Source organism: Callithrix jacchus, chromosome 12 (genome assembly GCF_049354715.1).
Source record: "Callithrix jacchus isolate 240 chromosome 12, calJac240_pri, whole genome shotgun sequence".
Lineage (NCBI taxonomy): Eukaryota > Metazoa > Chordata > Mammalia > Primates > Cebidae > Callithrix > Callithrix jacchus.
Window position 1 is genome coordinate 85126472 of NC_133513.1, and position 26286 is coordinate 85152757.

The following is a 26286-nucleotide window of genomic DNA, read 5'->3' on the forward strand; positions in this document are numbered from 1 at the left end:
TCAATTAATATCTTCAGATATTTTGCCCATTTTTAAATCAGATTATTAGATTTTTTCCTATAGAGTTGAGTTCCTTCTGGGTTTTTTCTTTTTTTAAGTTTTTTTTTCTTCTTGGACAGAGTCTTCACTCTGTCGCCTAAGCTAGAGTGCAGTAGCATGATCTCAGCTCACTGCAACCTCTGCCTCCCAGGTTCATCAGCCTCCCAAGTAGCTGCAATTCCAGGCGTGTGCCACCACAGCCGGTTAATTTTGGAATATTCAGTAGAGATGAGGTTTTGCATGTTGGCCAGGCTAGTCTCAAACCCCTGACCTCAAGTGATCCACCCATCTTGGCCTCCCAAAATGCTGGGATTAGAGGCATGAGCCACTGCACCCAGCCTATATTCTGGTTTTTAATCCCTTGTCAGATGAGTAATTTGCGAATATTTTCTCTCATTTTGTAGGTTGTCTCTTTATTGATTTTATCTTTTGCTTTGGAGAAGCTTTTTAACTTGATGTGATCCCATTTGTCCATTTTCACTTTGGTTACCTGTGCTTGTGAGGTATTACTCAGAGCTCTTTGCCCAATCCAATACACTAGTTTCTCCAATGCTTGCTATTTTTTTTTTTTTTTTTTTTTTGGACAGAGTCTCACTCTGTTTCCCAGGCTGGAGTGCAATGGTGCAATCATGGCTCACTTCAACCTCTGCCTCCTGGGCTCAAGTAATCCCCCACCTCAGCCCCCCAAGTAGTTGAGCCTACAGGTATGCACCACCATACTCAGCCAGTGTTTTATAGTTTTCACTGCAGAGATCTTTCACTTCTTTGGGAAGTTAACTCCTAGGTATTTAATTGTATTTATAGCTATTGTTAATGGGATTACTTTCTTGAATTCTTTTTCCGATTGTTCAGTGTTACCATATAGAAATGCTACTGATTTTTGTATGTTGATTTTGTTTCCTGCAACTTTACTGAATTTATCAGTCTAACAGTTTTCTTATGGAGTCTTTAAGTTTTTCCAAATATAACATCCTATCTTGTTGCCAGTTACTGCAAAAAAAAAAATTATATCATCTGCAAACAAGGATAATTTGACTTCTTCCTTTCCAGTTTGGATGCCTTCACATCTTGATTGCTCTACATAGGACTTCTATATCTTTGTTGAGTAACAGTGGTGAAAGTGGACATCCTTGTCATGTTCCAGATCTTAAAGGAAAGGCTTTCCGTTTTTCCCTATTCAGTATGGTACTAGCTGTAGGTCTGTCATACCTGACTGTTACTGTGTTGAGGTATGTTCTTTCTGTAGTCAGTTTTTCGAGTTTTTATCATGAAGTGATGTTGAACTTTATCACATGCTTTTTCAGCATCAGTTGAAATGATTGTATGGTTTTTGTCCTTTATTCTATTGATATGATGTATCACATTGATTGATTTCCATATGTTGAATCTTTTTGCATTCCTAGGACAATAAATCCCACTTGGTCATGATGAATGATCTTTTTAAAGTGTTGTTGAATTCAGTTTGCTAGTATTTTGATGAGGATTTTTACATCAATATTCATCAGTGATATTGGCCTATCTTTTTCTCTTTTTTTGATATGTCTTCGTTTGGTTTTGTTATCAGGGTAATACTGGCTGCATAGAATCAATTTAGAAGAATTCCCTCCTCCTCTGTTTTTCAGAATAGTTTCAGTAGGATTGATATTAGTTCTTTTTAAATATTTTAGTAGAATTTAGCAGTGATACCTTCCAGTCCTGGGCTTTTCTTTGCTGGAAGCCTTTTTATGTCTTCAATCTCATTATTTGTTACAGATCTGTTCAGGTTTTGGGTTTCTTCATGGTTCAATCTTGGTAGGTTATATGCATCTAGGAATTTATCTAATTCTTCTAGATTTTCCAATTTATTGGCATATAGTTGCTCATCCTAGCCACTAATGATCCTTTGAATTTTTGCAGTATCAATTGTAATGTCTCCTTTTCATCTCTGGTTTTATTTAGTTGTCTTCTCTCTTTTTTGCTTAGTTAGCCTGGCTAAAGGTTTGTCCTGTTCTTTTCAAAAAAGCAGCTTTTGTTTTGTTGATATTTTGTACTGTTTTCTTCATTTCAATTTCATTTATCTCTAACTTTTCATTTGGTTTGTTCTTGCTTTTCCAGTTCTTTAACATGCATCATTAGGTTATTTCTTTGAAGTTTTATTTTATTTTATTATTATTATTATTATTTGAGACAGAGTTTCGCTCTTGTTACCCAGGCTGGAGTGCAATGGCACGACCTCGGCTCACCGCAACCTCCGCCTCCTGGGTTCAGGCAATTCTCCTGCCTCAGCCTCCTGAGTAGCTGGGATTACAGGCACGCGCCACCATGCCCAGCTAATTTTTTGTATTTTTAGTAGAGATGGGGTTTCGCCATGTTGACCAGGATGGTCTTGATCTCTTGACCTCGTGATCCACCCACCTCGGCCTCCCAAAGTGCTGGAATTACAGGCTTAAGCCACCGCACCTGGCCCTTAATTTTTTTTTAAGAAAAAAATGTCTATTATTTATTACACTGAACAACTCTGACCACCAGACACCAATGGGGGGCAGGAGAAAAGAACATCTTGCTTCTCAATAAACTTTCCTTCCTTGTTTTAACATTTTTGAAGATTCTTTCCCAACCTATTACATCTATAATATAATGGCTACAAATTTTCCAACTCTGCCACTCCTTCCAGTGCATTATTTTTCTTATCTTCATTAACAATGTTGGAAACTGTCATTAAATTATGACAAGTGAAAGACAGATCTGTTCCCAGACTCACAGGATTATAAATTTAGGAAGTACACACACAAATAAAAATTAATTATACTCAATCAGATACATTAAATATGTACAATTTTTGTATGTCAATTACACCTAAGTAGTTTTAAAAAACATATGATCCAACCCACACCACCAACTAATAAAGAAAAAACAAATGAGTAATGCAAAAGAAAAGTCACACGTTTCAGTTTACTCCTGCTTTGAGTTAAGAACACTAACAATAATTTGCATGCAGTGAATACGGTTCCCTAAATACAACAGATGAATTATTTTCTATACACATTTATTTATGGAGAATTGGTTAATAAACACATTTTAAGTTCAATATATTATGTATTTCTGAGTGGGGAAGCAACGTTAAACATTTTAAACACCAGAAATATACAAAATTTTAAGTGAAATAATACAAAGTGCCTTGTGTTTTGATTCTGTAGTCACACCATAAATTAAGAGATTAAGAGAACTCTGAAAAATATTGTTTTGAATATTAAGAATCATGTTTTGGGGGAGGGAGAGAATTAACAGCCTTTCTTTGCCTTAAAATACTTTTTATGAAATGTTTAATAAAATTGCAATTGGAATGAAGCAGCTCCTAAAGTCATCAGTGTCCAGAGGAGGAAAAATTGAGCACAGGAGCAAACTACTGTTTTACTCAACTCCTTCCAATGCTCAGCTGAAGAAGTTCTCACTTAAAAGAGCTGCTGAAAGCAGGCACAGTGGCTCATGCGTGTAAATCCCAGCACATTGGGAGGCCGAGGGGCAGGGGGGATCACTCGAGGCCAGGAGTTTGAAACCAGCCTGGCCAACAAGGTGAAACCCCATCTCTACTGAAAATTAAAAAATAGCTGGGTGTGGTGGCAGGCACCTGTAATCCCAGCTACCCGAGAGTCTGAGGCAGGAGAATGACTTGCGCCCAAGAGGCGGAGATTGCAGTGAAATGAGATCGCACCACTGCACGCCAGCCTGGGCAACAGAGCGAGATACTGTCTCAAATAAAAAATAAAACAGAACAAAACAAAACAGCTGCTGAAGTCTTTTCTATTTTAGAAAGTTTGTATGAATGAGTTTTTCTACATATTAACTACAATTTATGGTAATTTGTGAAATGTTTTTCCTTTTTTGAATGCAAAAGTCTATCATATCTACTCACAAAGTAACAGGCACTGCTAGGGGTCTTAGGCTAAGAGCTGCCGCCCCAGCAGTCTGCATGGCCCGTAAGCAGGTGTGGAGAGGACCAAGTTCACCAGTCAGCAGCACCATGGAATCCAACTCTCCAGCCTTTCTATCATTAATTACCATAGATATGGCCTTTTTCCTGATATTCTATTCCCACTGGAGGCTTTTTATTAAGACCTTGTTCCTGTGAACACATTTGGGGCACAACATATTTTCTTCAAGGTGCGAGGGTGGAAAACTGGAGGCAGGAAGCAAGAAGAGCGCGCTCACTCTCCCTTCTTGCTTTTCTGGAACCCAGGCTTGACCAGCATGAAACTGCAGGTGCAGCCAACCATCTGTGTCTTCAGGGAGACTTTTCCCATGAACCACACACCACCTGACACCACTGGCTTCTTGTGGAGATTCCACTGCCTCTGGCGTCCTGGCCCTGGCTGAAATTCTCGCCTAGGAGGCCAGCACAGCCTCTGGGACAGAAGTTGTCACCACAACTGTATTAACTCCCTCAAGGAGATCAGTGGGCCCCTCCAGAGCAGGCAGCCCCTCCGCAGGGGAAGGGCCACTTGAGGAGGCTGTATCCCAGAACTCTGCAGGCATGCTTTCCCTTTATCCAACTTTCATTTATTTTGCAATGATTTCCGGATTTTGGCCTCTTTTGCTGTGCTAGGGAAATCCTTTTGGTTTGGGTAAGCAAAGGCACACAGGCGCTTATATGCATCCAGTTTCTGGCCTCTGGTGCTCAGCTTTAATTGCTGACATCAGGCCCACACGATGTCCCGGTGAATCAGATTAACAGGTGGCAGTTTAGAGGGTAAGGGAGGGATTGGCATCTTCTTCTGAGGTCTGGGGTTATCATAGTCTGCCTTCTTCTTAGGGCAGAGCACTGTCACCTTTGACAGATACTTTTCCTTTGCTTCCCTCCTTTGCTGATGTTCCTGGCAAAGCAATCGTGTTTGGTTGATTAGGAGCCTGCTGATCCTCTTCCCTTGCCTTCTCTGTGGAGGTCCACTGGAATCATTTTTTTCTCCCAGTCCTTCATTCTTGACCCCTTCCAAATAAATTATTTTCTAACACTGTTGGCAAAGTGACACTATGAAAACTTTATATCCTTTCAGTGGTTTATCGCTCTTAGAATAAAAATAATTGTCTTTGGTTGGGCACAGTGGCTCATGACTGTAATCCCAGCACTTTAGAAGGCCGAGGCAGGTGGATCACAAGGTTAGGCGTTCGAGACCCGCCTGACCAACATGGTGAAACCCCATCGCTACTAAAAATACAAAAATTAGCTGGGCATCATGGCAGGTACCTGTAATCCCACCTACTCGGGAGGCTGAGGCAGAATTACTTGAACCCGGAGGCAGAGGTTGTTGTGAGCCCAGATCACACCATTGCATTCCAGCCTGGGCAACAGAGCGTGACTCCTTCTCAACAAAAAAAAAAACAACAACAAAAATTAGCTGGGCCTGGTGGTGCATGCCTGTAATCCAAGCTGATGGATACACTGAGTCAGGAGAATCCCTTGAACCCAGGAGGCAGAGGTTGCAGTGAGCCGAGATCAGCCACTGCACTCCAGCATGGGTGAGAGAAGGAAAGTCATCTCATAAAAAAATAAAAATGTTAGGCCGGGTGTGGTGGCTTGCAATTGTAATCCCAGCACTTTGGGAGGCTGAAGTGGGCAGATCACGAGGTCAGGAGTTCGACAGCAGCCTGACCAATAAGGTAAAACCACATCTCTACCAAAAATACAAAAAAACTAGTCGGGTGGTCTAAGCTAAAACTAGTCAGTAATCCTAGCTACTGAGGAGGCGGGGGCAGGAGAATTGCTTGAACCCAGGAGGGGAGGTTGCAGTCAGCCGAGATCACACCACTGCACTCTAGCCTGGAATACAGAACGAGACTCCATCTCTAAAATTTAAAAAAATGTAATCTAACTAATTTTTTTTTTCAGGAACATGTGCACTTTATTGAACACAACTGTAGAAGTGTGAGGGTAAAAGGCTGATACAGGATCGGCTGGGGGCAGGGCGAGGAATGGAAGCTGGAGTACGTGGGAGACAGGTCACGGGGCAGAGCCCCTGGCCGGGATGATTCCTCTGGATCTACTGATAGGCTTGCAGAATCAGTATTGGGATGATGATCAGCAGAATGGTCATGATGATACCCAAAATCACGGCCCAGATGTTCAGGCACTTGGCGATGGAGGCGTAGGCCTGCGGGACCCCAGTCAGGTCGCCAACCATCTTCCTGTCCCTAGACTTCACGGAGTAGGCGAACGCTATGAAGCCCAGGCAGCAGGAGTTCATGAAGAGGGTGTTGAACAGGGACCAGACGACGTGGTCGGGCACGGAGGTCTCGCTTCGGATGTGGATCACGGTGGATATCGGGGGTGCAGGGTTGTGAGGCGCCCCCAGAGCAGCCACCTCATGTTCCTCTTTCAGCATCTCATAGTTCGGGGAACGGTTGGTGCTGGTGGGAGTGAAGAAGGTTTGGATGGTGTGGTTCATGGTATCCAGGGAAGACTGGCCGTGGTCGGGTTGCTGAGATGCTTCTCCCTAATTTTTTTTTTTTAACACGGGGCTTCACCATGTTGGCCAGGATGGTCTCGATCTCCTGACCATCTTCTGATCCACCCGCCTCGGCCTCCCAAAGTGTTGGAATTACAGGTGTGAGCCACAGCTCCTGGCAGAAGTTTTCATTATTTTATTTCATTTTTTGAGATAGAGTCTCATTTTGTTGCCCAGGCTGGAGTGCAGAGGCATGAACATGGCTCACTGCATCCACGACCTTCCAAACACAATCAATTCTCCCTCCCAAGTAGCCTTCCATGTAGCTGGGACTACAGGCATGCACCATCACACCCAACTAACTTGTATTTTTGTTTTTTGGTATTTTTTTGAGATGGAGTCTTACTCTGTCACTCAGGCTGGAGTGCAGTGGCACCATCTCAGCTCACTGTAACCTCCACCTTCCAGGTTCAAGCAATTATCCTGCCTCAGCCTCCCAAGTAGCTGAGATTACAGACATGCACCACCACACTCAGCTAACTTTTGCATTTTTAGTTGAGACAGGGTCTCACCGTGTTGGCCAGGCTGGTCTCAAACTGCTGATCTCAGGGGATCTGCCTGCCTCAGCCTCCCAAAGTGTTGGGATTACAAGTGTGAGCCACCACACCCAGCCTATTTTTTGTAGAGAAGGGGCTTCACCATGTTGCCTGGGCTGGCTTCAAACTCCTGAGCTCAAGTGGTCCACCCGCCTCAGCCTCCCAAAGTGCTAGGATTACAGGTGTCAGCCACTGCACCTGGCCTTTTCTTTCTTTCTTTCTTTCTTTCTTTTTGAGATGAAATTACACTCTGTTGCCCAGGCTGGGGTACAGTGGCATGATCTCGGCTCACTGCAACCTCCACCTCCTGGGTTCAAGGCAATTCTGCCTTAGCCTCCTGGGTAGCTGGGATTACAGGTGCATGCCACCACACCCAGCTAATTTTTATATTTTTAGTAGACACGGAGTTTCACTATGTTAGCCAGGCTGGTTTCGAACGCCTGACCTCATGATCCGCCCAACTCAGCCTCCCAAAGTGCTGAGATTACAAGTGTGAGCCATTGCGCCCGGCCCTTATTTTTTGATATAGGCACTTATAGCTATAAACTTCCCTCTTAGTATTGCTTTCACTGTACCCTATAGGTTTTAGTATGTCATATTTCCATTATCATTTATTTCAATAAATTTTTCTTTTCTTTTTTTCTTGAGATGGAGTTTTGCTTGTTGCCCAGGCTGGAGTGCAACGGCACTTCTGAGTAGCTGGGAATTACAGGTGCGTGCCACCATGCCCGGCTAATTTTTAATAGAGACAGGGTTTCTTCATGTTGGTCAGGCTGGTCTCAAACTCCCAACCTCAGGTGATCCATCACCTCGGCCTCCCAAAGTGCTGGGGTTACTGGCATGAGCCACCGTGCCTGGTTAGAAATGTTTCAATTTCCTTCTTCATTCCTTCCTTGACCCACTGGTTATGCAGGAGCATATTGTTTAATTTCCTTGTGTTTGTATAGTTTCCAAAATTCTTCTTATTGATTTTGTTTTATCCTTTTGTGGTCAGGGGAGATGATTGATACTATTTCATTTTAAAAAATCAACTTTTTTAAAAATGCTTTAAGATGTGTTTTGTCAGACAAACCTATAGAATGGGAGAAAATGTCTGCAAACTATGTATCCAACAAAGATCTAGTATCCAGAATCCATAAAGAACTGAAACAAATTTGCAAGCAAAAACCAAACGACCCCATTAAAAAGTGGACAAAAAATTGGGGCAACATGGTGAAACCCCATCTCTACAAAAAATGCCCCAAAAAATTAGCTGGGCATGATGGCACACACCTGTAGTCCCTAAGTAGTCCTCTACTCAGGAGGCTGAGGTGGGAGGAACACTTGAGCCCAGGAAACCGAGCTTGTGGTGAGCTGAGATTGCACCACTGCACTCCAGCCTGGGAGACAGCGAGATCCTGTCTCAAAAAAAAAAAAAAAGGCAAAAGATGCAAACAGACACTTTTCAAAAAAAGACATATGCATGGCCAATCAAGCATATGAAAAAATGCACAACATCACTAGTCATTAGAGAAATGCAAATCAAAACCACAATAAGATACCATCTCACACCGTCAGAATGGTCACTATTAAAAAGTCAAAAAATAACATGCTGGCAAGATTGTGGAGAAAAGGGAACACTTACACACTGCTGGTGGGAATGAAAATTAGTTCAGCCATTGTGGAAAGCAGTTTGGTAATTTCTCAAACAACTTAAAATAGAATTGCCATTCTACCTAGCAATCCCATTATTGGATATACACCCAAAGGAATATGAATCATTCTACCATAAGGACACACACACACATATGTTCATTGCCACACTGTTCACAATAGCGAAGATATGGAATCAACCTAAATGCCCATCAACTGTAGACTGAACTTTTAAAAATGTGGTACATATATACAATGGAATACTGTGCAGCCTTAAAAAGGGAATGAGATCATGTTCTTTGCAGCACCATGGATGGAGCTGGAGTAAATAATCCTAACAAACTAACATAGGAACAGAAAACTGAATACCACATGTTTTTACTTGCAAGTGGAGCCAAACATTGAGTACATATGGACACAAAGAAGGGTCCAACAGACACTGGGGCCTACTTGAGGGTGGAAGGTGGGAGGAGGGTGAGGATCAAAAAACTGCCTACTGGGTACTATGCTTATTGCCTGTGGGACAAAATAATCTGTACACCAAATGCCCACAACACAAAACTCATTTATATAACAAACCTGCACATGTATCCCTGAACCTAAAGGGTCAGGGGCAGTGGCTCACACCTGTAATCTCCACAGTTTGGGAGGCCGAGGCAGGCAGATTGCTTGAGCCCAGGAGTTCAAGACCAGCCTGGGCAACCTGGAAAAACCCCATCTCTACAAAAAAATACAAATATTATCCAGGTGTGGTAGCACATGCCTGTAGTTCCAGCTACTCAGGAGACTGAGATGGGAGAATCACTTGAGCTCAGGAGGCAGAGGATGCAGTGAGCCAAGATTATACCACTGTACTCCAACCTGGGTGCCAGAGCAAGACTGTCTCAAAACAAAAACAAAAACAAAACTGTAATGTAACATATGGTCTGTCCTTGAGAATGATCCATGTGCTGAGGGAAAGGATGTATATTCAGCTGCTGGATGAGAATGTTCTGTAGATATTTATTAGGTCTATTTGACCTATAGTGCAGATTGAGTCTGACGTTTCTTCATTTTCTGTCTGGGAGATCTAGCCAATGCTGAAAGCAGGGGACTGAAGTCTCCAGCTATTATTATATTGAGGTCTACCTCTTCCCCTACCCCCACCCCCGGCCTCAAGATGGAGTCTAACTCTGTTGCCCAGGCTGGAGTGTAGTGGCGCAATCTCCACTCACTGCAACCTCCACCTCCCAGGTTTGAGCAATTCTCCTGCTGCAGCCTCCTGAGTAGCTGGGACTACAGGCGTGCACCACCATGCCCAACTAATTTTTGTATTTTTTAGTAAAGATGGGGTTTCACCATATTGGCCAGAATGGTCTCAAACTCCTGACCTCATGATCTGCCTACCTTGGCCTCCCAGAGTTTTGGGATTACAGGCCTCCCCAGGGTGAAGTGATTCCCCTGCCTCAGCCTCCCAAGTAGCTGGGATTACAAGCACCCACCACCATGCCTGGCTAATTTTTGTATTTCTAGTAGAGACAGGGTTTCACTGTTTGCCAGGTTGGTCTTGAACTCCTGACTTCAGGTGATTCATCTGCCTTAGCCTCCCAAAGTGCTGGGACTACAGGTGTGAACCACTGTGCCCAGCTAGCAGGGGTTAATTTTAAGAAAGCGGAAGTTACAGATAAAATAATAAATCAATACATGAAGGCTACACATTGGTTTTGGCCTGAAAGCATAGGATAGTTTGCAGCATGAGCTTACAGATCATAGGTAGATTCAAAGATTTTCTGATTTGCAATTCGTTACAGAAGAAAAGCTTCATTTAACAATTTGGGGTCATGCTGGGTGCAGTGGCTCATTCCTGTAATTCCAGCATTTTGGGAGGTCAACACAAGTGAATCACCTGAGCTCAGGAGTACAAGACCAACCTGGGCAACATGGCAAAACCCCATCTCTACCAAAAATCCAAAAAATTAGCCTGGCGTGGTGGCATGCACCTGTGGTTCCAGAAATTTAGGAGGCTGAGGTGAGAGGATCGCTTGAATCTGGGAGGTGGAGGTTGCAGTGAACTGAGATAGTGCCACTCCACCCTGAGTGACAGTGAGCCACTGTCTCAAAAAAATAAAAATTGGGGTCAGCAGAAAAGAATGTTAGCTCTGGCTCATGGGTGTGACTCCCTCTAGACCCCTCAGGAATAAATTTAAGACAAAGAACAGTGGTCAGAATTCAGTCCTTAGCTCCCCATTATCTGACATCTGCCTGCTAGCTGATCCATTTGGTGGGAGTCCAGGTTTCTCAAAAACAACTCAGAGACATATGTTAAGATATTATCTTTAGTTTCCACCGGGAACCAAATGTCCTATAATTCTAGTGTCCTTGGCTATTGTTTTAGGCTACCAATATATTCTTGCTTATCAAGTCACTTGTTTACTTCTCAGGGCTAACTAGGTGCCTGGAAATTCTCTTAAAGAAACTCAAGATTTTTCTTTATTTCCATGCTTGGGGTGAGGTGCTCAACAGGCCCCTAAGTGGGTGTTGGTGGGGAGGGGTCCCTGCTCCATCTCAATCGCATCAGATCATACAGGCGGAGGACTCAGTTCCACCAGACCGAGCTCTATTTCTGATGCAGATTGCAACCTCACCCCGGGGTATTTTGCCCGTGTTTCTCACCCACCAGCCCACTTCCTTGGGTTCTGTTAATTTGCTAGAGTGGCTCGAAGAACTCGCAGAGAACACTTAAGTATGTTTGCTGTTTTATTATAAAGGATATTCCAGCCTGGGCATGGTGACTCATGCCTGTGATCCCAGCGCTGTGAGAGGCCGAAGCAGGTGGATCACCTGAGGTCAGGGGTTTGAAACTGGCCTGGCCAACATGGTGAAACCCTGTCTCTACTAAAAATACAAAATTAGCTGAATGTGGTAGAGCATGCCTGTAATCCCACCCACTGGGGAGGCTGAGACAGGAGAATCGCTTGAACCCAGGAGGCAGAGGTTGCAGTGAGCTGAGATTGTGCCATTGCACTCCATCCTGAGCAACAAGAGTGAAACTCCATTTCAAAAAATCAAAGAAAACAACACAAAGAGGATATTTCAAAGGCTATAGATGAAGGGATGTGTAGAGCAAGGTATGGGGGAGGGGGAGTTTCTCTCTGGGAACATCCACCCATTCAGCCTCCCAGAAGCTCTCTGAACCCAGTCCTTTTGAGTTTTATGGAGACTTCATTACACAGATGTCATTGATTAAGTCATTGGCCATTGATAATCAACTCAATCTTCAGCCCTCCTTCTCTCCCCAGAGGCTGGGAGGTGAGGCTGAATGTTCCAACCCTCTAATCCTGCCTTAATCTTTCTGGGGAGCAACTTCGCTACCTAGAGGCTGCCAACCATCAGTCAACTCATTAGCATATAAAAAGATGTGCATAACTTTGAAGATTCCAAGCATTTTAGGAGTTGTATGCCAGAAAACCTGCAAAAACCAAATATATATTTCACAGTATCACAGAAGCATATCAAAATTTAAAGTGAAGGCCGGGCGCGGTGGCTCACGCCTGTAATCCCAGCACTTTGGGAGGCCGAGGCGGGTGGATCACGAGGTCAAGAGATAGAGACCATCCTGGTCAATATGGTGAAACCCCGACTCTACTAAAGATACAAAAAATTAGCTGGGCACGGTGGCGCGTGCCTGTAATCCCAGCTACTCAGGAGGCTGAGGCAGGAGAATTGCCTGAACCCAGGAGGTGGAGGTTGTGGTGAGCCAAGATCGCGCCATTGCACTCCAGCCTGGGTAACAAGTGCGAAACTCCGTCTCAAAAAATAAATAAATAAATAAAAATTTAAAGTGAAAATCTTCCCCTTCCACATTCTGTTCTTAGAGTCAGTTTGGTGTATACCTTCCTTTCCAGACCTTTTTCTACATAGAAGCAGGTCGATGTGACATCTATATGGCTTTTTGGTTGTTGTGGTTTGTTTTAAACACAAATGGGCCCATACTGTGTGTATTATCCTGTAACAGACTCTTTTTCACCAACAGTCTATCATGGGCTTCTTTCCACGCCTGCTCACGTAGCTCTGTCTTCCATTTTATATCTGTGGGATATATTAGGTACTGTTAACAAATTCATTTTGGCTGTTTCCTTTTTTTCTCTCTCTTACAAATAACATTACAATGATCACCCTTTTATAATCCTTTTCTTTTTGAGACAGTCTCATTTTGTTGCCCAGACTGGAGTGCAGTGGTATGATCTCGGCTCACTGCAATCTCTGCCTCCCAGGCTCAAAAGATTCTTGTACCTCAGCCTCCCGAGTAGCTGGGATTACAGGCACCCGCTACCACATCCAGCTAAATTTTGTATTTTTAGTGAAGATGGGGTTTCGCCACGTTGCCTAGGCTGGTCTCAAACTCCTGGCCTCAAGTAATCCACCTGCCTGGGCCTCCCAAAATACTTGGATTTTAGATTATATGTTTGAGCCACCATGCCCAGGCTGGAGTGCAGTGGTTTTTTTTAAAACAGAGTTTCACTTTTGTTGCCCAGGCTGGAGTGCAGTGGCACAATCTCGGCTTACTGTGACCTCTGCATCCCAGGTTCACGAGATTCTCCTGCCTCAGCCTCTTGAATAGCTGGGATGACAGTTGCCTGCCACCAGGCCTGGTTAATTTTTATTTTTAGTAGAGACAGAGTTTCGCCATGTTGGCCAGGCTGGTCTCAAACTCCTGACCTCAGGTGATCCACCTGCCTTGGCCTCCCAAAGTTCTGGGATTACAGCCGTGAGCCACCACACCCAGCCTCAGCCTATATTACCTTTTTAAAAAAAAAAAATTTTTTTTTATAGACAGGGATCTCGCCATGTTGCCCAGGCTGGTCTTGAACTCCTGGGCTCAATTGATTTGGCTGCCTTGACCTCCCAAAGTGCTGTAAGCTACTGCACCTGGCCTCTTGTACCTTACACACTTGTTCAAGCATTCCTCAAGTCTAGTATAGTGGTCATCAGAATGGACTCAAGTTAAACTGCCTGGGTTGAAAACACCAGCTCCAACTTCACCACTCTATAATTTTGGGGGCAAGTTACAAGACCTCCTTTGTACCTCAGTTTCCCCATCAGTAAAGTGTGATTCATAACTGTTCTTATATCATAGGATGTATTTTAAGAATTAAATGAGACAGAGTATGTAAAATGCTTAGCTCATTGCCTAGAACATCTAAGTACTCATTAAATATTGGTTCTTAATATTTATTAGTATCACTAAGATTAATAATTATTATTATAATAAACGTCACTTCTCAAGAAAGCAAAAACAGGGTAAATTCAGAGAGCAGTAATTAGTTAAGAGTAATGATATCATTACCACTTATAGCCAATTATTTCACTAGACAGGTTAGTTAAGGAAAATTTATTTTAGTATGTAAATAATTTTACATTAAGCTAGTTGCATTAGAAAATCCAAACAATTTGCATCTTAAATAACAGAGAACAGGCCTTCCAAGGCCCAGAAGGGAAGGCATTAAGTGGTAATTAGAAAAATCAATCTCTTAGCTGAAAGTTTTACTAGCTTCATTTGCTCTTGTATCCTAACATTTTACCCCGTCACAAGCAGAGGCTGGAGGAAGGGTGGGGCAAGGAGGGTTCTGTGAGTCACTCTAGCAAATTAATTTAGGACTGTGTAGGAACTGGCAGCACCTCAGGGCGGGCCCCCATCTTGCTCACTTTTTTTTTATTTTTTATTTTTTATTTTTTTGAGACAGAGTCTTACTGTGTTTTCCAGGCTGGAGTATAGTGCAATCTTGGCTCACTGAAACCTCTGCCTCCCAGATTCAAGTGATTCTCCTGCCTCAGCTTCCCAAGTATCTGGGACTACAGGTGCATGCAACCACACCTGTATATTATCCGGGCACATATAGGTATGCACAACTGTGCCCGGATAATTTTTGTAGTTTTTAGTAGAGAAGGGATTTTACCATATTGGCCAAGCTGGTCTTGAACTCCCGACCTCGTGGTCCACCTGCCTCAGCTTCCTAAAGTACTGGGAGCCACCATGCCTGGCCTTTGTTTTTTTTTTTTGAGATGAAGTCTTGCTCTGTCACCCAGGCTGGAGTGCAGTGGGGAGACCTTGTCTCACTGCAACCTCTGCCTCCTGGGTTCAAGTGATTCTTGTACCTCAGCCTCCCAAGTAACTGGGACTACAGGCGTGCATCATTACACCTGACTATATTTGTATTTTTAGTAGAGATGGGGTTTCTCCATGTTGGTCAGGGTGATCTTGAGCTCCTGACCTCAGGCAATCTGCCTACCTCCACCTCCCAAAGTGCTGGGATTACAGGTGTGAGCCACTGTGCCTGGATCCTCAAAATTTAACTATAAACTAAATGCCTCTCATTGTTTTCTTGGCCTCTATGATACAATAAGCAAAAAACAAAAACAAAAAATAATTTAGCCTGTGAGGTTAGAAGCAAGATGGAGTCAGTCACGTAGGTTTTTCTCATTATATGTAATTCTGCACAGGTGGTTCCAAGAAGAGAAGTGGATTCTAGGATACCCCATAAAAGGCACTCCCTGGGATTCCAGAACAGGCTAGTCTCCCACCAGACTGCCTCCTGGCAGCCCACATGGTGTGTGCACAGACAATTCCTGTTAGCGGTCGGACAGGTTTTCTTCACCTAGGTTGAATTTCTTAAGGGTTGCTGACATCTTGAAGATCTGAGAGAGAACTCAACTGTAAAATCCCTGATCTCTTTCAACTGCTGAACATTAAAACTCTTTTCTCCCCTCTTACACAACTTTTTGAACAATGGTGGGATGTGAAGCTAGCAGCTGCCTCCCTTTTTCTCAGTGTCGCCTCTTTCCCAGGAACCAGCTATAGATTTACTGCTATTTTAAGGGGATGATGAAGATGAAAGTTTTGCAAGGCCTTGTGTCCAGGTGCCAGGGACAAAGGAAGCACCTGGCTTTGCCAGCACAAAGGATCCCGAATGGGAAAAGGGAGCCACGAACAGTGGAATGACAAAGAAAGGCAGCTTCACTTTCCTTCATCCAGCATCGCCTTGACAAGGTGACAAGGGGTTTTACAGGGAAGGCCCCCTTTGGAAAGATTCCCCCCTCTAGGAGTCCTGCTTCTTTCCACTCAGGCCCCTCCTTCATGGGCCTAGCCACACTCACACACCATCTGTCAGAGGAGTGGGGCATGTAGACCGCTATCCTTGGTCCTGAATTGTCATTATGATTGGGGCAATAGTTCACAACCTGGCTGCCAATCAGAATCAAGGGGAAAGCATAATAAAAGTACTGACTGCAAAGTCCCACACCCTAGGTATGCTGACGTGGTTGGTTTCTGTGTTTAAAAAAAAAATTCAGGGCAGACACAGTGGCTCATGATTGTAGTCCCAGCACTTTGGGAGGTCAAGGCAGCAGGATCACTTGAAGCCAGGAGTTCAAGACCACCCTGAGCAACATAGCGAGACCCTGTCTCTACAAAAATATAAAAATTAGCCGGGCATGCCAGGCACGGTGGCTCACACCTGTAATCCCAGCACTTTGGGAGCCTGAAGTGCGTGGATCACCTGAGGGCAGGAGTTCGAGACCAGCCTGGCCAATAAGGTGAAACCCTGTCTCTACTAAAAATACAAAAAATTAGCCAGGCCTGGTAGTGGGCGCCTGTAGTCTCAGCTACTCGGGTGGCTGAGGCAAGATAATCGCTTGAGCCTGGGAGGCAGAGGTTGCAATGAGCCGAGATCAGGTCATTGTACTCCAGTCTGGGTAAGAAGAGCAAAACTCCATCGGAAAAAAAAAAAAAAAAATAGCCAGGCACGATGGCACATTCCTGTAATGCCAGTAGTCCTAGCCACTCAGGAGGCTGAGGTGGAAGGATGAGTTGAGCCCAGGAATTGTAGCTGCAGTGAGCCATGTTCACACCACTGCATTCCAGCCTGGGTGACAGAGCAATACCCTATCTCAAAAAATAAGAACTCAGACAGAACTGAGAGGTCGTGGACGACAGCTCGAAAATCCCTCTGCTATGGCATGCTTACGGCTCTGAAGCCCATGCCAGGGACATCTGCTGCCGCTTTTTTTTCCTGTTAGTATCCATTATTTTTTTTATTTTTTTTATTTTTTTGAGTTGGAGTCTCACTCTGTAGCCCAGGCTGGAGTAAATGGTGTGATCTTTGGCTCACTGTAACCTCTGCCTCCCAGGTTCAAGCAATTCTCCTGCCTCAGCCTCCCGAGTAGCTGGGATTACAGGTGCCTATCACCATGCCCGGCTAATTTTTGTATTTTTAGTAGAGATGGTGTTTCACCATATTGACCAGGCTGGTCTCTTGACCAGGCTGGTCTTGAACTCCTGAGCTTGTGATCCTCCTGCCTCAGCCTCCCAAAGTGTGGGATTACAGGCATGAGCTACCATGCCCAGCCAGACGCTGTTTTCAAATAATCAGTTACCGAGGATGAAAAATCAGTTACCAGCCAGGCACGGTGGCTCATTCCTGTAATCTCAGCACTTTGAGATGCTGAGGTGGATCATCTGAGGTCTGGAATTCAAGACCAGCCTGACCAACATGGTGAAATCCTGTCTCTACTAAAAATACAAAAAAAAAAAAAAGTTAGGCATGGTGGCGAGTGCCTGTAGTCTCAAGTTACTCAGGAGGTTAAGACAGGAGAATTGCTTGAACCTAGGAGGCAGATGTTGCAGTGAGCAGAGATTGAGCACACTGCACTCCAGTTTGGGCAACAGAGCAAGAGTCTGTCTTTAAGAAAAAGATCATTTGACTGGGTTCAAGGGATTCTCCTGCCTCAGCTTCCCATGTAGCTGGAATTGCAGGCATGCGCCACCACGCCCAGCTAATTTTGTATTTTTTTTCAGTAGAGATGGGGTTTCTCCATGTTAGTCAGTCTGGTCTCAAATTACTGACCTCAGATGATCCGCTCACCTAGGCCTCCCACCATGCTTAGATTAGAGGCATGGTCTTTGTGCTCTCAGGAGTATGAGACCAGTAACCAAAACACAGAAAGGTCAAAGGGCCTTTAGGACTGAAGGGAATAACCCCCAGTGGTATAATTCCCAGACATTATTTCTCTGAGTAGGAGGTACATTTGAGGTTAGGGAAGCATGACAAAAATGCCTGTAATCACTTCCATGTGGTTTTGAGAATATCTCTGTCTGGCCAGAGTAGGAAAAAGGTTTTCATGGGCATTGAAGTGGGTCAACGTTTGCACTATGAGAGAAGAGAGAATCGCCTGGAAGAGGTTCCAGGGTAGAGGTAATTAGGCAGAAGGCGAGAGCCCAGATGAGAGACCAATGGGGAGTTCTGAAAAGCTAGGAGAAAACATAAAAGGAAGCTATTTTTAGGAATGTGAAATCAGACCGTAGGACAAGCGGAGCTAGGCATCTGAAAATAGTCATTAGAGAAGGCTTGAGAGCAAACGAGAGTTAGGGCAACATTATGGTATTTGAATGACTGTCACAAGACCTGCAATTTTGATCAAATTTGGAAGGCGGGGAGTTGCCTCTGAGTCCAGGAAAAGGATCTGCGCCTTTCTGGACAAATGTTACCCCTCTCATATGGTGCAGTCAGTAGACCATAAGCATCATATTACACTGACCTTTCAAAATGTTTTTTTCTTTGTCTTTTTATTTTTTTGTTTTCTATTTAAAATGTTGTTGCTCAAAGCCAAGAGGAGGGAGAGAGCACACGGTGAATTCTGGGGCCTGGTTTGATCTGATTTTTCTCCTGGAAAATGATTACAAGAGAGCTCACTTTTAATTATTTGTTATGCCAGGTGTGGTGGCTCATGCCTATAATCCCAGCACTTTAGGAGGCCAAGGTGGGTGGATCAGTTGAGGTCAGGAGTTCAAGACCAGCCCCGCTAACATGATGAAACCCTGTCTCTACTAAAAATACAAAAATTCTTTGGGAGGCCGAGGCGGGTGGATCACGAGGTCAAGAGATGGAGATCATCCTGGTCAACAAGGTGAAACCCCGTCTCTACTGAAAATACAAAAAATTAGCTGGGCATGGTGGCGCGTGCCTGTAATCCCAGCTACTCAGGAGGCTGAGGCGGGAGAATTGCCTGAACCCAGGAGGCGGAGGTTGTGGTGAGCCGAGATCACACCATCGCATTCCAGCGTGGGTAACAAGAGCGAGACTCCGTCTCAAAACAAACAAAAAATTAGCCGGGCGTGGTGGTGTGCATGTTGAGGCATGAGAATGGCTTGAACCTGGGAGGCAGAGGTTGCAGTGAGCCAAGACTGCAACACTGCACTCCAGCATGGGTGACAGAGTGAGACACTGTCGCAAAAAAAAGAAAAAAAAAAAAAGAATGCTATGGTCTGAATGTTTGTGTCTCTCCAAAATTCATACTTTGAAACCTAATCACCAATGTGACAGTATTAGAAGGTGAGGTCTTTTTGAGGTGATTAGGTCATGAGGGTGAAGATTAGTGGTCTTACAAAAGAGACCCCAGGCTGGACTCAGTGGCTTATGCCTGCATTACCAACACTTTGGGAAGCTGAGGCGGGTGGATCACCTGAGGTCAGGAGTTTGAGACCAACCTGGCCAACCCCCATTTCTACTAAAAATTCAAAAATTAGCCAGGTGTGGTGGCAGGCCCCTGTAATCCCAGCTACTCCGGAGGCTGAGGCAGAAGAATGCTTGAACCTGGAAGGTGGAGGGTGCAGTGAGCCACGATCCTGCCACTGCACCCAGCCTGGGTGACAAGAGCAAAACTCCGTATCAAAAAAAACAAAAAGAAACTCCAGAGAGCTGCCTTACTCCCTAAGCCACGTGAGGACACAGCTAGAAGGTGCCATCTATAAACCAGACACTGAATCTGGTCTTGAACTTCCCAGCTTCCAGAACTGTGATAAATAAATTTTGTTTATAAGCCATGCAATTTATGGTATTTTGCTAGAGAAGCCCAAACAGAGTAAAGGAAAAGATCATCAGTGGATGCTAAAATTAGTGGGTAAGTGCATGATAGAAACAGGATATTTACAATCTCTTTTTTTTTTTTAAGTCCCCACCCAAATATCAGATATTTACAATCTCTAAATATCTCTCAAGATGCTTTTCAAAAAAATTTTATTCAGTTCCGGTCCCGCAGAGAACGCGGAGAGACGCAGAGCGCCGCGAGCCCCCCCTGGGCCCTCCAGGCCCTCGGGCCCCGGGCTGGCGGGTGAGCTGGGGGGCCCCGGGACTGGCCGTACCCTCTGCCCTTCAGACACTGGAGGCCCCCAATGTGGCTGCCCATTGGCCTGGCCGGGCTCAGGCCTTGAAGCCGTGGTGAACCTCTCTACCCCACCCAACTTCAGTGATTGATGGCGGCGAGGGCTTCTTCCAGCCAGTACCCCAGCCTGAACCCTGCTGGCCACTGGGTCTCCCGGCCCAAGTATGCCGGGCTTCGACAGAGCCCCAGCTGAGCTGCCTGGATGCAACGCCTTTGGGTGGCGGCGGGAGGGGCGGACCAGTAAACATGGCGGCCGCTCGAATGCTGCGCAGCGGAGGCCGTTAGGTGTTAGAGGGCCTGGGAAGGCGGCCTAAGAACGCCGGCAGGCTCGGCTGCCTCTTTAGGCCACGGAGCCGTGCAGATCCGGTTCCCCAGTGACGACTCTGACCTCATTGGGCGAGACCTACCTAGTCCCGACGACAACGGACAAAGGCCTAAACAGGCCTGGGAGGTGAGCGAAGTTCCGAAACACGACGGGTGGAACGGTTAGCGGCCATTGGGCGGTTAGTCTTCATTCTACCAGACCTTGCTGTCGGAAGAAAGAAGCGGTAGAATGACAGGCCACGTTTGGCCCTTTGGAAATGCCCACCACCCTCTGGGAAGATTTACTGGCCGTTTATGGAAGGCCTGTGTATATAATATGAAAAAGCTGCTCTCAACTCAACCCCAACCTTTTTATAGAAAACGTTTGTCACATCTAGTCCTTCTAGATGTAAAGAGGTTGCCGACGTATGATAAAGTAGAGTTAGAAAACCACGCATTTTGTAAATTCTCATTTGTTTAAAAGAAATCATAGAAAATACATATCTTCTGGAGATGACTTGTTACATGGCCTCTGGAAGCAATACGTCCATGTTTGTCCAGTGGGTTAGATGACGTGGAGCTGGAAGACCTGAGGAGGAGGAGAAGAAGGTTCTATGCTAGACTGGTCATATTTAGAAGACATTTTTATATTCCAGCCATTGTTTTGTGTGCATTTTATTCTTCACTACTGTATATATAATTGACAATGCTAAACTTTTTTGAAACGTCTGTTTTCAGATGTTCTGAAGTGCCTGATGTTAAAATTAGAGGTAGTAAAATCACATTTTGTAAATATCTTTTTGTTACAGTTTGTAGGAAATGTTTTTTGCGGGGAATGGCCTGTTGAGTAATACTGTGTGCAGTGGTTCAGGGGAGGAGGGAAGAAGGGGAGGTGCAGAGAGTTCTATGTCACCCTGCTTACAGCAAGGCAAGATGAATTATTATCTCTGTGCATTTTGTTTTACTTATGTGTGTATATAGTGTAGATAAAGGACAAAAGAGTCCTAACTTTAACAACATCTAGTCTTTCTAGATGTTAAAGAGGTTGCCAGTGTATGACAGAAGTAGAGTTAGTAACCTAATGTATTGTACATTTTGTTTTACAAGTCTAGGAAAGACTGTCTTCTGAAAATCTGAGCATTCTTGCCCACTGGGATGATGGAGATGGGAAAGGTTCTAGGCCAGAATGTTCACATTTGGAAGGCTCTTTCAAATTATAACTGTTGTTACATGTTTGCAGTTTATTCAAGACTGCTGTGTACTTAGTGGACAACTTCACTCATTACTTGAAACATCTAGTCTATCTAGGCGTTTAGAAGTGCCCGATGTATGTTAAATGTAGAGGTAGTAAAATACCACTTTGTAAATATCTTTTTTCTAAAATTCATAGGAAACACTTTTGGAAATTGAATTGTGAAGCCACCTTTGTGAGCAGTATAGTACTGTCTATACTCGTTAACTGGTTTAGAGGAGGTGGGAGGGAAGAAATTGCAAATGGTAATATTCTGGTGTGTTCACACTTGGACATTTCAGACAGTTTTTCTGTAGGTTTTGTGCATTTTCTTTTGCTCTGTATATAGTGTATATAATGGACAATGAGTCCTAATTTTTCAACATCTAGTCTCTAGATGTTAAAGAGGTTGCCAGTGTATGACAAAGTATTTAGTAAAATCAGTATATTTTGTACCCTTTGTAATAAAATTCATAGGAAAACTTGTCTTCAGTAAATGACGTTTGCATTAAAAAAAAAAATTATTTATTTATTTATTTTTTGAGACAGAGTCTCACTGCATTTCAGCCTGGATGACATCGTGAGAGACTCTGACTCTAAAACACACACACACACACACACACACACCGCCTGAATATAACTATGAGGAAACACAAACTCAAACTGAGAGACAGTCTATAAATTATGGAACAATGCTCTTCAAAAAATGTCAAGATCATGAATGAAAAAAAAAAAAAAGACGGCCAAAGTCTTCCAGACTAGAGAAAACCAAGGAAACTGGAAAACTAAATATAATATTAGATCCTAGATTTGATCCTGGACCAGAAAAAGATCATTAGTGAGATAACTGGAAAATTTGAATAAGGTCAGTAGATTATTGAATAGTATTGTGTCACTGCTAATTTCCTTGTTTTGATCATTGTCCTGTGGTTATTTATAATATGAACATGTTGGGGGAAGCTATGGAGGCAATTTTACTTTTAAGCCTGGCTTTCTCTTTCTTTCTTTCCTTCTTTCCATCCTTTTTTCCTTCTTTCCTTCTTTCTTTCTTTCGAGACAGAGTTTCACTCTTGTTCCTCAGGCTGGAGTTCAATGGTGTGATCTTGGCTCACCGCAACCTCTGCCTCCGGGATTCAAGCGATTCTCCTGCCTCAGCCTCCCAAGTAGCTGGGATTATAGGCATGTGCCACCATGCCCAGCTAATTTTGTAGTTTTAGTAGAGATGGGGTTTCTCCATATTGGTCAGATTGGTCTCTAACTCCCAACCTCAGGTGTTCCATCAGCCTTTGCCTCCCAAAGTGCTGGAGTTAAAAGCATGAGCCACCCTGCCCGGCCTTTTTTGTTGCTGTTTGAGACAGAGTCTTCCTCTGTCACCCAATCTAGAGTGCAATGGAGTGATCTCGGCTCACTGCAACCTCTGCCTACCAGGTTCAAGCAATTCTCCGCCTCAGCCTCCCAAGTAACTGGAGTTACAGGCACCCGCCACCATGTTGGGCAAATTTTTTGTATTTTTGGCAGACACAGCGTTTCACTGTGTTGGCCAGGCTGGTCTCAAAACTCCTGACCTTAAGTGATCCATCTGCCTCCGCCTTCCAAAGTCCTGGGATTACAGGCATGAGCCACCACACCCAGCTTCGTTGTGCTTTTTTTTTTCTTTCTTTCTTTGGAGACAGAATCTTACCTTGTTGCCCCAGCTGGAGTGCAGTGGCACAATCTCAGCTCACTGCAACCTCTGGTTCCCAGGTTCAAGCAATTCTTCTGCCTCAGCCTCCTGAGTAGTTGGGACTACAGGTATACACCCCCACGCCAAGCTAATTTTTTACATTTTTAGTAGATACGGGGTTTCACCATATTGGCCAGACTGGTCTCTCAAACTCCTGACCTCCTGATCCACCTGCCTCGGCCTCCCAAAGTTCTGGGATTACAGGCATGAGCCACGGCACCCAGCCTCCTTGTGCTCTTAAATCTTGTTGGTGATCAGTTCATAGGGCAGCTCCCAGTTAAAAAAAAAAAAAAAGAAAGAAATATTGCTGGTGGGAGTGAAGCCTTTTGTTTTTTTTAAGAGATGGTCTTACTATGTTGCCCAGGCTGGAGTGCAGTAGCTATTCACAGGCGTGATCCCACTACCGATCAGCACTGGAGTTCTGACCTGCTCCGTTTCCAACCTGGGCCAGTTTACCCCTCCTTAGGCAACCTGGTGGTACCCTCTTCCCAGGAAGTCACCATATTGATGCTGAACTTAGAACTGATTTGGGCATACAGCCCAGAACTCCTGGGCTCAAGCTATCCTCCCACCTCAGCCTCCCGAGTAGCTGGGACTACAGGCATGCGCCACCGTGCCCAGCAAGTGAAGCCTTTTTGAGAGAAGTTTAACTGCTAGTATTAAAACCCAAAATTTGGGCTGGGTGTGGTTGCTCATGCCTGTAAATCCCAGCACTTGGGAGGCTGAGGCAGGAAGATTACTTGAGCCCAGCGTTTAAGACCAACCTGGGTAACATATTGAGACCCCTGTCTCTGTTTTTTTATTATTATTTTAAAATGTTTTTTTTTTTAATTTGCCAATGTGTAACTTCCAGTTATGGCACTATGAAGAGGTAGGCAAATCCTCTCTCCCAGAAAATAAGAACAAAATTATCAAAAACAATTTGAGGCCCCTGGAGATCAACCAAAGGCAAACAATACATTGAGAGGCATTCACACTGGGCGTGGCAGCTCATGCCTGTAATCCCAGAACTTTGGGAGGCCAAGGCAGGTGGATCTCTTGAGGTCAGGAATTCGAGACCAGCCTGGCCAACGTGGTGAAACCCTGTATCTACTTAAAGCACAAAAACTAGCTGGGTGTAGTGGCAGGTGCCTGTAATCCCAGCTACTTGGGAGGCTGAGGCAGGAGTGAGCCGTGATTGCACCACTGCACTCCAACCTGGGCAACAGAGTAAGACTCCACTTGAAAAAAAAAAAAAGAAGGTCGGGCACAGTGGCTCACGCCTGTTATCCCAGCACTTTGGGAGGCCCAGGAGGGCGGATCACGAGGTCAAGAAATGGAGACCATTCTGGCCAACATGGTGAAACTCGGTCTCTACTAAAAATACAAGAATTAGCTGGGTGTGGTGGTGCACGTCTGTAGTCCCAGCTACTCAGGAGGCTGAGACAGGAGAATCACTTGAACTCAGGAGGCAGAGGTTACAGTGAGCCGAGATCATGCCACTGCACTCCAGCCTGGCAACAGAGTGAGACTCTGTCTCAAAAAAAAAAAAAGAAAAGGAAAGAGAGGGATTCAGGAAGAACTCCTAGAACCTTAGGTAGGAATAGGAGTCAGGAGTCTTCTCTCAGAAGACCTGCTTCCATCTGTTCCCTGCCAAGCTGGACAGCTGCAGTCACTGCACCAGGGCAGGCTAGGACTAGAAAAGCATCTTGGCTGTGAGAGAGAGCACACTTGGTTTGGAACTGAGAGGAAAGGTCACGCTTGATACTGTCAGTGAAAGCAGCAAGCTTCGTAGAAGACGAACATGGTAAACTGCAGCTCTGCCAGCCTGAACATGTGGCCCTAGATGGGGTGAGCAGCCAGAATTTCAATAGGAAGATTCTGTAAATGATAGAGCAAGAGAAGGCCCAACTAAGCTCTCCACCTGTCACATATCTGGCTTATTGGGAAACCATGCACACGTGCAGGGAGAAACAAGTGGGTCTGAAGAAATGTGAAATCAGAGGCAGGCTAGAGAAGTGCCTGAGCTTGGGATGCCCTGCCCCCACCCGCCTAGCCGCAGCGGTGGAGGACAGTCTCATGGGCTCAACCTCTGTCTTAATTAGTGGCTGACCACTAAGCAATGCAGACACAGGGGTGTCTCTTAGAAGTCAGACTAAAAACAGTACTAAGAATAAAAAGCTAGGCCAGGTGCAGTGGCTCATGCCTGTAACCCCAGAACTTTGGGAGGCTGAGGCAGGCAGATTGCTTGAGGTCAGGAGTTGGAGACAAGCCTAGTGAACATGGAAGGACTGTCATAGCCACAGTTTACAAAAAGTGCAGCTATTGATTAATGCAATGTGGTGTCAATTAGATGTACATTCCTGAGGTATTTTATCTGTTGTAGTCGCTTCTTTTTCTTTTCATTACATCAGGTATATTGCCCTGTAAATTGTGGTAGAGGTACCAGGAATAAAAAAAAATTAAGGAATTTTTAACTTTTCAAAAAAAAAGACTCCTTCTCAAAAAAAAAAAAAGAGTAAAAAGCTGAGCAGAGGCTGTCAGGTTTCTGGTCTGGCATTCAAGGAGCTTGGCAGTCACCAATCTGTACTAACAACAAGTAAAAAGCTGAACAAACTGAAAAATCTAGTTTTCTTAGATGCATAAGACAAGTGAGGAGGTCACTCAAGCTGAAGTGCGGTGAGGTGATCATGACTTACTGCAGCCTCAACCTCCTGAGCTCGAGCAATCTTCCCACCTCAGCCTCCAAGTAGCTGGGATTATAGCCATGTGCCAGATAATTTAAAAAAAAAATTTTTTTTTGAGACAGAGTTTCGCTCTTGTTGCCCAGGCTGGAGTGCAATGGTGCAATCTCAGCTCACTGCAACCTCCACTTCCCGGGTTCAAGTGATTCTCCTGCCTCAGCCTCCTGAGTAGCTGGAATTACAGGCACTTGCCACCATACCCGGTTAATTTTGTATTTTTAGTAGAGATGAGGTTTCTGCATGTCAATCAGGCTGGTCTTGAACTCCTGACATCAGGTGATCTGCCCACATCAGCCTCCCAAAGTGCTAGGATTACAGATGCGACCAGCTTAAATTTTTCTTTAGAGACAGACAACAATATACTTTTAAATGACCCATGGGTTAAAGAATAAATCACATGAGAAAAGTTTCCTGAAAGGTCATT

At 44.5% G+C, this 26286-nt stretch overlaps 2 pseudogenes; both read right to left on the reverse strand.

Annotated features, from left to right (window-relative positions):
• Positions 1-3914: 3914 nt before the first annotated feature.
• LOC100391507 (developmental pluripotency-associated protein 4 pseudogene) lies at positions 3915-4968 on the reverse strand (annotated as a pseudogene).
• A 635-nt stretch (positions 4969-5603) lies between these two features.
• Positions 5604-6720, reverse strand: LOC100391872 (interferon-induced transmembrane protein 3 pseudogene; annotated as a pseudogene).
• Positions 6721-26286: the final 19566 nt, after the last annotated feature.